At 61.9% G+C, this 13869-nt stretch overlaps 1 protein-coding gene across 11 annotated transcripts in view; it reads right to left on the reverse strand.

The window, feature by feature from the left end:
- The window catches only part of LOC146398906 (uncharacterized), a 130349-nt gene that overhangs the window by 102840 nt on the left and 13640 nt on the right, over positions 1-13869 (reverse strand). Inside the window, exon 1 of one of the 11 annotated variants that reach the window (XM_084980777.1) lies at positions 13367-13443. The exons of the other annotated variants lie outside the window; for them this stretch is intronic. The gene's annotated coding sequence lies outside the window, so the exon portion shown is untranslated. Of the gene's footprint in view, positions 1-13366; positions 13444-13869 lie in introns of those variants that run through there. 11 annotated transcript variants of the gene reach the window in all.

Raw genomic sequence — 13869 nt, forward strand, 5'->3', positions numbered from 1 at the left:
CCTCATCCTCCACCCTCTTCCCCCTTCACAACAACCAACCAAAAACCAAAAACCAGCAACAAAAACCACCACCACCGCAGCAGCCACCAAAACCTACCTTGAACCTATCCCCTAGAATGCCCCTCACAACCTCCCCGCAGGGCCCCAGGCTCTCCGTGTCCCTCTCCATTCCCTCCGGCCTCCCTTCCCCTGCACCCACGCAACCCCCACGCACGCTCGGGGGGCAAGGGGTGCCTGCCCGCCTCCACGCTCCCCGCACTCGCACAGGCCCAACCCTTCCTAGGACCTCGCCTCCACTTTTCCCAGGGATCCCATCCACCCTCTTCCTGCCTCTCAAAACTAACCCTAACTTCAACCTCTCAGCTGGGGCTCCGCTGCCATCCTCACCTCCCTCACCCACGCTCGCGGTGGCCCTCCCCATTCCCTCTGAGCTCCCTTCCCCTCCACGCAGCTAACCCTCCTGCACTCAACCCCCATACCTGCCCTGCACTGAAGCCGGTCCCTCCCCAACCACGCACCTTTCCCCCAAACACTTCCTGGGACCTTCCCTCCCCTTTTCCCAAGCATCCTAGGCACCCTCTTCCCTTCTCAAAAAGATAAACACAAACCTACCTTGGACCTGCCCGCTGCAGCCCTGCTCACGCCCTCAGCTCCTTCACCCATGCTCGCTCGCCGCGGTGTCCCTCAGCAGTCGCTCCGGGGGCTCCCTTACCAGGCACGCACGCAACCCCCACGCACGCCACGGCACGCACGCAACCCCCTCGCACGCCACGGCACGCACGCAACCCCCACGCAGGCGCTCTGCACAACCGCGTCCCCGCCCCCCTCGCCCCTCTCTGCCCCCACCCACACCCCCCCCCTTCCTGGAAACTTTCCCCATCAGCTCAAAGGCATCCAACCTACCCACCCCTCTACCCCCTTCTCAAACAAACAATCAAACGAACAAACACACACAGCAAGCCAAAAACCAAAACAAAAAACACCTCACTTGAACCTGTCTGCTGGAACTCCACTGACAGCCTTACCTCAGTCCCCCCCTGCTCCCCTGGCCCTCAGCACTCCCTTCAGCTCTCCCTTCCCCTCTGTTCAGGCACTACCCACAAGCCCCTCCCAGCTGCCCTGGCCCATTCCCACACGAACCCCTCTGGGCTCCTTTCCTGACATCCTTCCGCTCCCATGTGCTAAGGGGTCCTCATCCTCCACCCTCTTCCCCCTTCACAACAACCAACCAAAAACCAAAAACCAGCAACAAAAACCACCACCACCGCAGCAGCCACCAAAACCTACCTTGAACCTATCCCCTAGAATGCCCCTCACAACCTCCCCGCAGGGCCCCAGGCTCTCCGTGTCCCTCTCCATTCCCTCCGGCCTCCCTTCCCCTGCACCCACGCAACCCCCACGCACGCTCGGGGGGCAAGGGGTGCCTGCCCGCCTCCACGCTCCCCGCACTCGCACAGGCCCAACCCTTCCTAGGACCTCGCCTCCACTTTTCCCAGGGATCCCATCCACCCTCTTCCTGCCTCTCAAAACTAACCCTAACTTCAACCTCTCAGCTGGGGCTCCGCTGCCATCCTCACCTCCCTCCCCCACGCTCGCGGTGGCCCTCCCCATTCCCTCTGAGCTCCCTTCCCCTCCACGCAGCTAACCCTCCTGCACTCAACCCCCATACCTGCCCTGCACTGAAGCCGGTCCCTCCCCAACCACGCACCTTTCCCCCAAACACTTCCTGGGACCTTCCCTCCCCTTTTCCCAAGCATCCTAGGCACCCTCTTCCCTTCTCAAAAAGATAAACACAAACCTACCTTGGACCTGCCCGCTGCAGCCCTGCTCACGCCCTCAGCTCCTTCACCCATGCTCGCTCGCCGCGGTGTCCCTCAGCAGTCGCTCCGGGGGCTCCCTTCCCCGGCACAGGCACGCAACCCCCACGCACGCGCTCTGCACAACCGCGTCCCCGCCCCCCTCGCCCCTCTCTGCCCCCACCCACACCCCCCCCCTTCCTGGAAACTTTCCCCATCAGCTCAAAGGCATCCAACCTACCCACCCCTCTACCCCCTTCTCAAACAAACAATCAAACGAACAAACACACACAGCAAGCCAAAAACCAAAACAAAAAACACCTCACTTGAACCTGTCTGCTGGAACTCCACTGACAGCCTTACCTCAGTCCCCCCCTGCTCCCCTGGCCCTCAGCACTCCCTTCAGCTCTCCCTTCCCCTCTGTTCAGGCACTACCCACAAGCCCCTCCCAGCTGCCCTGGCCCATTCCCACACGAACCCCTCTGGGCTCCTTTCCTGACATCCTTCCGCTCCCATGTGCTAAGGGGTCCTCATCCTCCACCCTCTTCCCCCTTCACAACAACCAACCAAAAACCAAAAACCAACAACAAAAACCACCACCACCGCAGCAGCCACCAAAACCTCCCTTGAACCTATCCCCTAGAATGCCCCTCACAACCTCCCCGCAGGGCCCCAGGCTCTCCGTGTCCCTCTCCATTCCCTCCGGCCTCCCTTCCCCTGCACCCACGCAACCCCCACGCACGCTCGGGGGGCAAGGGGTGCCTGCCCGCCTCCACGCTCCCCGCACTCGCACAGGCCCAACCCTTCCTAGGACCTCGCCTCCACTTTTCCAAGGGATCCCATCCACCCTCTTCCTGCCTCTCAAAACTAACCCTAACTTCAACCTCTCAGCTGGGGCTCCGCTGCCATCCTCACCCTCCCTCCCCCACGCTCGCGGTGGCCCTCCCCATTCCCTCTGAGCTCCCTTCCCCTCCACGCAGCTAACCCTCCTGCACTCAACCCCCATACCTGCCCTGCACTGAAGCCGGTCCCTCCCCAACCACGCACCTTTCCCCCAAACACTTCCTGGGACCTTCCCTCCCCTTTTCCCAAGCATCCTAGGCACCCTCTTCCCTTCTCAAAAAGATAAACACAAACCTACCTTGGACCTGCCCGCTGCAGCCCTGCTCACGCCCTCAGCTCCTTCACCCAAGCTCGCTCGCCGCGGTGTCCCTCAGCAGTCGCTCCGGGGGCTCCCTTCCCAGGCACGCACGCAACCTCCACGCACGCCACGGCACGCACGCAACCCCCTCGCACGCCAGGGCACGCAAGCAACCCCCACGCATGCGCTCTGCACAACCGCGTCCCCGCCCCCCTCGCCCCTCTCTGCCCCCACCCACACCCCCCCCCTTCCTGGAAACTTTCCCCATCAGCTCAAAGGCATCCAACCTACCCACCCCTCTACCCCCTTCTCAAACAAACAATCAAACGAACAAACACACACAGCAAGCCAAAAACCAAAACAAAAAACACCTCACTTGAACCTGTCTGCTGCTGGAACTCCACTGACAGCCTTACCTCAGTCCCCCCCTGCTCCCCTGGCCCTCAGCACTCCCTTCAGCTCTCCCTTCCCCTCTGTTCAGGCACTACCCACAAGCCCCTCCCAGCTGCCCTGGCCCATTCCCACACGAACCCCTCTGGGCTCCTTTCCTGACATCCTTCCGCTCCCATGTGCTAAGGGGTCCTCATCCTCCACCCTCTTCCCCCTTCACAACAACCAACCAAAAACCAAAAACCAGCAACAAAAACCACCACCACCGCAGCAGCCACCAAAACCTACCTTGAACCTATCCCCTAGAATGCCCCTCACAACCTCCCCGCAGGGCCCCAGGCTCTCCGTGTCCCTCTCCATTCCCTCCGGCCTCCCTTCCCCTGCACCCACGCAACCCCCACGCACGCTCGGGGGGCAAGGGGTGCCTGCCCGCCTCCACGCTCCCCGCACTCGCACAGGCCCAACCCTTCCTAGGACCTCGCCTCCACTTTTCCAAGGGATCCCATCCACCCTCTTCCTGCCTCTCAAAACTAACCCTAACTTCAACCTCTCAGCTGGGGCTCCGCTGCCATCCTCACCTCCCTCCCCCACGCTCGCGGTGGCCCTCCCCATTCCCTCTGAGCTCCCTTCCCCTCCACGCAGCTAACCCTCCTGCACTCAACCCCCATACCTGCCCTGCACTGAAGCCGGTCCCTCCCCAACCACGCACCTTTCCCCCAAACACTTCCTGGGACCTTCCCTCCCCTTTTCCCAAGCATCCTAGGCACCCTCTTCCCTTCTCAAAAAGATAAACACAAACCTACCTTGGACCTGCCCGCTGCAGCCCTGCTCACGCCCTCAGCTCCTTCACCCATGCTCGCTCGCCGCGGTGTCCCTCAGCAGTCGCTCTGGGGGCTCCCTTCCCAGGCACGCACGCAACCCACACGCAGGCGCTCTGCACAACCGCGTCCCCGCCCCCCTCGCCCCTCTCTGCCCCCACCCACACCCCCCCCCTTCCTGGAAACTTTCCCCATCAGCTCAAAGGCATCCAACCTACCCACCCCTCTACCCCCTTCTCAAACAAACAATCAAACGAACAAACACACACAGCAAGCCAAAAACCAAAACAAAAAACACCTCACTTGAACCTGTCTGCTGGAACTCCACTGACAGCCTTACCTCAGTCCCCCCCTGCTCCCCTGGCCCTCAGCACTCCCTTCAGCTCTCCCTTCCCCTCTGTTCAGGCACTACCCACAAGCCCCTCCCAGCTGCCCTGGCCCATTCCCACACGAACCCCTCTGGGCTCCTTTCCTGACATCCTTCCGCTCCCATGTGCTAAGGGGTCCTCATCCTCCACCCTCTTCCCCCTTCACAACAACCAACCAAAAACCAAAAACCAGCAACAAAAACCACCACCACCGCAGCAGCCACCAAAACCTACCTTGAACCTATCCCCTAGAATGCCCCTCACAACCTCCCCGCAGGGCCCCAGGCTCTCCGTGTCCCTCTCCATTCCCTCCGGCCTCCCTTCCCCTGCACCCACGCAACCCCCACGCACGCTCGGGGGGCAAGGGGTGCCTGCCCGCCTCCACGCTCCCCGCACTCGCACAGGCCCAACCCTTCCTAGGACCTCGCCTCCACTTTTCCAAGGGATCCCATCCACCCTCTTCCTGCCTCTCAAAACTAACCCTAACTTCAACCTCTCAGCTGGGGCTCCGCTGCCATCCTCACCTCCCTCCCCCACGCTCGCGGTGGCCCTCCCCATTCCCTCTGAGCTCCCTTCCCCTCCACGCAGCTAACCCTCCTGCACTCAACCCCCATACCTGCCCTGCACTGAAGCCGGTCCCTCCCCAACCACGCACCTTTCCCCCAAACACTTCCTGGGACCTTCCCTCCCCTTTTCCCAAGCATCCTAGGCACCCTCTTCCCTTCTCAAAAAGATAAACACAAACCTACCTTGGACCTGCCCGCTGCAGCCCTGCTCACGCCCTCAGCTCCTTCACCCATGCTCGCTCGCCGCGGTGTCCCTCAGCAGTCGCTCCGGGGGCTCCCTTACCAGGCACGCACGCAACCCCCACGCACGCCACGGCACGCACGCAACCCCCTCGCACGCCACGGCACGCACGCAACCCCCACGCAGGCGCTCTGCACAACCGCGTCCCCGCCCCCCTCGCCCCTCTCTGCCCCCACCCACACCCCCCCCCTTCCTGGAAACTTTCCCCATCAGCTCAAAGGCATCCAACCTACCCACCCCTCTACCCCCTTCTCAAACAAACAATCAAACGAACAAACACACACAGCAAGCCAAAAACCAAAACAAAAAACACCTCACTTGAACCTGTCTGCTGGAACTCCACTGACAGCCTTACCTCAGTCCCCCCCTGCTCCCCTGGCCCTCAGCACTCCCTTCAGCTCTCCCTTCCCCTCTGTTCAGGCACTACCCACAAGCCCCTCCCAGCTGCCCTGGCCCATTCCCACACGAACCCCTCTGGGCTCCTTTCCTGACATCCTTCCGCTCCCATGTGCTAAGGGGTCCTCATCCTCCACCCTCTTCCCCCTTCACAACAACCAACCAAAAACCAAAAACCAGCAACAAAAACCACCACCACCGCAGCAGCCACCAAAACCTACCTTGAACCTATCCCCTAGAATGCCCCTCACAACCTCCCCGCAGGGCCCCAGGCTCTCCGTGTCCCTCTCCATTCCCTCCGGCCTCCCTTCCCCTGCACCCACGCAACCCCCACGCACGCTCGGGGGGCAAGGGGTGCCTGCCCGCCTCCACGCTCCCCGCACTCGCACAGGCCCAACCCTTCCTAGGACCTCGCCTCCACTTTTCCCAGGGATCCCATCCACCCTCTTCCTGCCTCTCAAAACTAACCCTAACTTCAACCTCTCAGCTGGGGCTCCGCTGCCATCCTCACCTCCCTCACCCACGCTCGCGGTGGCCCTCCCCATTCCCTCTGAGCTCCCTTCCCCTCCACGCAGCTAACCCTCCTGCACTCAACCCCCATACCTGCCCTGCACTGAAGCCGGTCCCTCCCCAACCACGCACCTTTCCCCCAAACACTTCCTGGGACCTTCCCTCCCCTTTTCCCAAGCATCCTAGGCACCCTCTTCCCTTCTCAAAAAGATAAACACAAACCTACCTTGGACCTGCCCGCTGCAGCCCTGCTCACGCCCTCAGCTCCTTCACCCATGCTCGCTCGCCGCGGTGTCCCTCAGCAGTCGCTCCGGGGGCTCCCTTCCCCGGCACAGGCACGCAACCCCCACGCAGGCGCTCTGCACAACCGCGTCCCCGCCCCCCTCGCCCCTCTCTGCCCCCACCCACACCCCCCCCCTTCCTGGAAACTTTCCCCATCAGCTCAAAGGCATCCAACCTACCCACCCCTCTACCCCCTTCTCAAACAAACAATCAAACGAACAAACACACACAGCAAGCCAAAAACCAAAACAAAAAACACCTCACTTGAACCTGTCTGCTGGAACTCCACTGACAGCCTTACCTCAGTCCCCCCCTGCTCCCCTGGCCCTCAGCACTCCCTTCAGCTCTCCCTTCCCCTCTGTTCAGGCACTACCCACAAGCCCCTCCCAGCTGCCCTGGCCCATTCCCACACGAACCCCTCTGGGCTCCTTTCCTGACATCCTTCCGCTCCCATGTGCTAAGGGGTCCTCATCCTCCACCCTCTTCCCCCTTCACAACAACCAACCAAAAACCAAAAACCAGCAACAAAAACCACCACCACCGCAGCAGCCACCAAAACCTACCTTGAACCTATCCCCTAGAATGCCCCTCACAACCTCCCCGCAGGGCCCCAGGCTCTCCGTGTCCCTCTCCATTCCCTCCGGCCTCCCTTCCCCTGCACCCACGCAACCCCCACGCACGCTCGGGGGGCAAGGGGTGCCTGCCCGCCTCCACGCTCCCCGCACTCGCACAGGCCCAACCCTTCCTAGGACCTCGCCTCCACTTTTCCCAGGGATCCCATCCACCCTCTTCCTGCCTCTCAAAACTAACCCTAACTTCAACCTCTCAGCTGGGGCTCCGCTGCCATCCTCACCTCCCTCACCCACGCTCGCGGTGGCCCTCCCCATTCCCTCTGAGCTCCCTTCCCCTCCACGCAGCTAACCCTCCTGCACTCAACCCCCATACCTGCCCTGCACTGAAGCCGGTCCCTCCCCAACCACGCACCTTTCCCCCAAACACTTCCTGGGACCTTCCCTCCCCTTTTCCCAAGCATCCTAGGCACCCTCTTCCCTTCTCAAAAAGATAAACACAAACCTACCTTGGACCTGCCCGCTGCAGCCCTGCTCACGCCCTCAGCTCCTTCACCCATGCTCGCTCGCCGCGGTGTCCCTCAGCAGTCGCTCCGGGGGCTCCCTTACCAGGCACGCACGCAACCCCCACGCACGCCACGGCACGCACGCAACCCCCTCGCACGCCACGGCACGCACGCAACCCCCACGCAGGCGCTCTGCACAACCGCGTCCCCGCCCCCCTCGCCCCTCTCTGCCCCCACCCACACCCCCCCCCTTCCTGGAAACTTTCCCCATCAGCTCAAAGGCATCCAACCTACCCACCCCTCTACCCCCTTCTCAAACAAACAATCAAACGAACAAACACACACAGCAAGCCAAAAACCAAAACAAAAAACACCTCACTTGAACCTGTCTGCTGGAACTCCACTGACAGCCTTACCTCAGTCCCCCCCTGCTCCCCTGGCCCTCAGCACTCCCTTCAGCTCTCCCTTCCCCTCTGTTCAGGCACTACCCACAAGCCCCTCCCAGCTGCCCTGGCCCATTCCCACACGAACCCCTCTGGGCTCCTTTCCTGACATCCTTCCGCTCCCATGTGCTAAGGGGTCCTCATCCTCCACCCTCTTCCCCCTTCACAACAACCAACCAAAAACCAAAAACCAGCAACAAAAACCACCACCACCGCAGCAGCCACCAAAACCTACCTTGAACCTATCCCCTAGAATGCCCCTCACAACCTCCCCGCAGGGCCCCAGGCTCTCCGTGTCCCTCTCCATTCCCTCCGGCCTCCCTTCCCCTGCACCCACGCAACCCCCACGCACGCTCGGGGGGCAAGGGGTGCCTGCCCGCCTCCACGCTCCCCGCACTCGCACAGGCCCAACCCTTCCTAGGACCTCGCCTCCACTTTTCCCAGGGATCCCATCCACCCTCTTCCTGCCTCTCAAAACTAACCCTAACTTCAACCTCTCAGCTGGGGCTCCGCTGCCATCCTCACCTCCCTCCCCCACGCTCGCGGTGGCCCTCCCCATTCCCTCTGAGCTCCCTTCCCCTCCACGCAGCTAACCCTCCTGCACTCAACCCCCATACCTGCCCTGCACTGAAGCCGGTCCCTCCCCAACCACGCACCTTTCCCCCAAACACTTCCTGGGACCTTCCCTCCCCTTTTCCCAAGCATCCTAGGCACCCTCTTCCCTTCTCAAAAAGATAAACACAAACCTACCTTGGACCTGCCCGCTGCAGCCCTGCTCACGCCCTCAGCTCCTTCACCCATGCTCGCTCGCCGCGGTGTCCCTCAGCAGTCGCTCCGGGGGCTCCCTTCCCCGGCACAGGCACGCAACCCCCACGCACGCGCTCTGCACAACCGCGTCCCCGCCCCCCTCGCCCCTCTCTGCCCCCACCCACACCCCCCCCCTTCCTGGAAACTTTCCCCATCAGCTCAAAGGCATCCAACCTACCCACCCCTCTACCCCCTTCTCAAACAAACAATCAAACGAACAAACACACACAGCAAGCCAAAAACCAAAACAAAAAACACCTCACTTGAACCTGTCTGCTGGAACTCCACTGACAGCCTTACCTCAGTCCCCCCCTGCTCCCCTGGCCCTCAGCACTCCCTTCAGCTCTCCCTTCCCCTCTGTTCAGGCACTACCCACAAGCCCCTCCCAGCTGCCCTGGCCCATTCCCACACGAACCCCTCTGGGCTCCTTTCCTGACATCCTTCCGCTCCCATGTGCTAAGGGGTCCTCATCCTCCACCCTCTTCCCCCTTCACAACAACCAACCAAAAACCAAAAACCAACAACAAAAACCACCACCACCGCAGCAGCCACCAAAACCTCCCTTGAACCTATCCCCTAGAATGCCCCTCACAACCTCCCCGCAGGGCCCCAGGCTCTCCGTGTCCCTCTCCATTCCCTCCGGCCTCCCTTCCCCTGCACCCACGCAACCCCCACGCACGCTCGGGGGGCAAGGGGTGCCTGCCCGCCTCCACGCTCCCCGCACTCGCACAGGCCCAACCCTTCCTAGGACCTCGCCTCCACTTTTCCAAGGGATCCCATCCACCCTCTTCCTGCCTCTCAAAACTAACCCTAACTTCAACCTCTCAGCTGGGGCTCCGCTGCCATCCTCACCCTCCCTCCCCCACGCTCGCGGTGGCCCTCCCCATTCCCTCTGAGCTCCCTTCCCCTCCACGCAGCTAACCCTCCTGCACTCAACCCCCATACCTGCCCTGCACTGAAGCCGGTCCCTCCCCAACCACGCACCTTTCCCCCAAACACTTCCTGGGACCTTCCCTCCCCTTTTCCCAAGCATCCTAGGCACCCTCTTCCCTTCTCAAAAAGATAAACACAAACCTACCTTGGACCTGCCCGCTGCAGCCCTGCTCACGCCCTCAGCTCCTTCACCCAAGCTCGCTCGCCGCGGTGTCCCTCAGCAGTCGCTCCGGGGGCTCCCTTCCCAGGCACGCACGCAACCTCCACGCACGCCACGGCACGCACGCAACCCCCTCGCACGCCAGGGCACGCAAGCAACCCCCACGCATGCGCTCTGCACAACCGCGTCCCCGCCCCCCTCGCCCCTCTCTGCCCCCACCCACACCCCCCCCCTTCCTGGAAACTTTCCCCATCAGCTCAAAGGCATCCAACCTACCCACCCCTCTACCCCCTTCTCAAACAAACAATCAAACGAACAAACACACACAGCAAGCCAAAAACCAAAACAAAAAACACCTCACTTGAACCTGTCTGCTGCTGGAACTCCACTGACAGCCTTACCTCAGTCCCCCCCTGCTCCCCTGGCCCTCAGCACTCCCTTCAGCTCTCCCTTCCCCTCTGTTCAGGCACTACCCACAAGCCCCTCCCAGCTGCCCTGGCCCATTCCCACACGAACCCCTCTGGGCTCCTTTCCTGACATCCTTCCGCTCCCATGTGCTAAGGGGTCCTCATCCTCCACCCTCTTCCCCCTTCACAACAACCAACCAAAAACCAAAAACCAGCAACAAAAACCACCACCACCGCAGCAGCCACCAAAACCTACCTTGAACCTATCCCCTAGAATGCCCCTCACAACCTCCCCGCAGGGCCCCAGGCTCTCCGTGTCCCTCTCCATTCCCTCCGGCCTCCCTTCCCCTGCACCCACGCAACCCCCACGCACGCTCGGGGGGCAAGGGGTGCCTGCCCGCCTCCACGCTCCCCGCACTCGCACAGGCCCAACCCTTCCTAGGACCTCGCCTCCACTTTTCCAAGGGATCCCATCCACCCTCTTCCTGCCTCTCAAAACTAACCCTAACTTCAACCTCTCAGCTGGGGCTCCGCTGCCATCCTCACCTCCCTCACCCACGCTCGCGGTGGCCCTCCCCATTCCCTCTGAGCTCCCTTCCCCTCCACGCAGCTAACCCTCCTGCACTCAACCCCCATACCTGCCCTGCACTGAAGCCGGTCCCTCCCCAACCACGCACCTTTCCCCCAAACACTTCCTGGGACCTTCCCTCCCCTTTTCCCAAGCATCCTAGGCACCCTCTTCCCTTCTCAAAAAGATAAACCAAACCTACCTTGGACCTGCCCACTGCAGCCCTGCTCACGCCCTCAGCTCCTTCACCCATGCTCGCTCGCCGCGGTGTCCCTCAGCAGTCGCTCCGGGGGCTCCCTTCCCCGGCACGCACGCAACCCCCACGCAGGCGCTCTGCACAACCGCGTCCCCGCCCCCCTCGCCCCTCTCTGCCCCCACCCACACCCCCCCCCTTCCTGGAAACTTTCCCCATCAGCTCAAAGGCATCCAACCTACCCACCCCTCTACCCCCTTCTCAAACAAACAATCAAACGAACAAACACACACAGCAAGCCAAAAACCAAAACAAAAAACACCTCACTTGAACCTGTCTGCTGGAACTCCACTGACAGCCTTACCTCAGTCCCCCCCTGCTCCCCTGGCCCTCAGCACTCCCTTCAGCTCTCCCTTCCCCTCTGTTCAGGCACTACCCACAAGCCCCTCCCAGCTGCCCTGGCCCATTCCCACACGAACCCCTCTGGGCTCCTTTCCTGACATCCTTCCGCTCCCATGTGCTAAGGGGTCCTCATCCTCCACCCTCTTCCCCCTTCACAACAACCAACCAAAAACCAAAAACCAGCAACAAAAACCACCACCACCGCAGCAGCCACCAAAACCTACCTTGAACCTATCCCCTAGAATGCCCCTCACAACCTCCCCGCAGGGCCCCAGGCTCTCCGTGTCCCTCTCCATTCCCTCCGGCCTCCCTTCCCCTGCACCCACGCAACCCCCACGCACGCTCGGGGGGCAAGGGGTGCCTGCCCGCCTCCACGCTCCCCGCACTCGCACAGGCCCAACCCTTCCTAGGACCTCGCCTCCACTTTTCCAAGGGATCCCATCCACCCTCTTCCTGCCTCTCAAAACTAACCCTAACTTCAACCTCTCAGCTGGGGCTCCGCTGCCATCCTCACCTCCCTCACCCACGCTCGCGGTGGCCCTCCCCATTCCCTCTGAGCTCCCTTCCCCTCCACGCAGCTAACCCTCCTGCACTCAACCCCCATACCTGCCCTGCACTGAAGCCGGTCCCTCCCCAACCACGCACCTTTCCCCCAAACACTTCCTGGGACCTTCCCTCCCCTTTTCCCAAGCATCCTAGGCACCCTCTTCCCTTCTCAAAAAGATAAACCAAACCTACCTTGGACCTGCCCACTGCAGCCCTGCTCACGCCCTCAGCTCCTTCACCCATGCTCGCTCGCCGCGGTGTCCCTCAGCAGTCGCTCCGGGGGCTCCCTTCCCCGGCACGCACGCATCCCCCACGCAGGCGCTCTGCACAACCGCGTCCCCGCCCCCCTCGCCCCTCTCTGCCCCCACCCACACCCCCCCCCTTCCTGGAAACTTTCCCCATCAGCTCAAAGGCATCCAACCTACCCACCCCTCTACCCCCTTCTCAAACAAACAATCAAACGAACAAACACACACAGCAAGCCAAAAACCAAAACAAAAAACACCTCACTTGAACCTGTCTGCTGGAACTCCACTGACAGCCTTACCTCAGTCCCCCCCTGCTCCCCTGGCCCTCAGCACTCCCTTCAGCTCTCCCTTCCCCTCTGTTCAGGCACTACCCACAAGCCCCTCCCAGCTGCCCTGGCCCATTCCCACACGAACCCCTCTGGGCTCCTTTCCTGACATCCTTCCGCTCCCATGTGCTAAGGGGTCCTCATCCTCCACCCTCTTCCCCCTTCACAACAACCAACCAAACACCAAAAACCAACAACAAAAACCACCACCACCGCAGCAGCCACCAAAACCTACCTTGAACCTATCCCCTAGAATGCCCCTCACAACCTCCCCGCAGGGCCCCAGGCTCTCCGTGTCCCTCTCCATTCCCTCCGGCCTCCCTTCCCCTGCACCCACGCAACCCCCACGCACGCTCGGGGGGCAAGGGGTGCCTGCCCGCCTCCACGCTCCCCGCACTCGAACAGGCCCAACCCTTCCTAGGACCTCGCCTCCACTTTTCCAAGGGATCCCATCCACCCTCTTCCTGCCTCTCAACACTAACCCTAACTTGAACCTCTCAGCTGGGGCTCCGCTGCCATCCTCACCTCCCTCCCCCACGCTCGCGGTGGCCCTCCCCATTCCCTCTGAGCTCCCTTCCCCTCCACGCAGCTAACCCTCCTGCACTCAACCCCCATACCTGCCCTGCACTGAAGCCGGTCCCTCCCCAACCACGCACCTTTCCCCCAAACACTTCCTGGGACCTTCCCTCCCCTTTTCCCAAGCATCCTAGGCACCCTCTTCCCTTCTCAAAAACATAAACACAAACCTACCTTGGACCTGCCCGCTGCAGCCCTGCTCACGCCCTCAGCTCCTTCACCGATGCTCGCTCGCCGCGGTGTCCCTCAGCAGTCGCTCCGGGGGCTCCCTTCCCCGGCGCACGCACGCAACCCCCACGCACGCGCTCTGCACAACCGCGTCCCCGCCCCCCTCGCCCCTCTCTGCCCCCACCCACACCCCCCCCCTTCCTGGAAACTTTCCCCATCAGCTCAAAGGCATCCAACCTACCCACCCCTCTACCCCCTTCTCAAACAAACAATCAAACGAACAAACACACACAGCAAGCCAAAAACCAAAACAAAAAACACCTCACTTGAACCTGTCTGCTGCTGGAACTCCACTGACAGCCTTACCTCAGTCCCCCCCTGCTCCCCTGGCCCTCAGCACTCCCTTCAGCTCTCCCTTCCCCTCTGTTCAGGCACTACCCACAAGCCCCTCCCAGCTGCCCTGGCCCATTCCCACACGAACCCCTCTGGGCTCCTTTCCTGACATCCTT

Source organism: Sus scrofa, chromosome 10 (genome assembly GCF_054392235.1).
Source record: "Sus scrofa isolate SSC_HxYL_T2T_F1_AM1 chromosome 10, Sscrofa_HxYL_maternal_Yorkshire_Landrace_v2.0, whole genome shotgun sequence".
Taxonomy (NCBI): Eukaryota; Metazoa; Chordata; class Mammalia; order Artiodactyla; family Suidae; genus Sus; species Sus scrofa.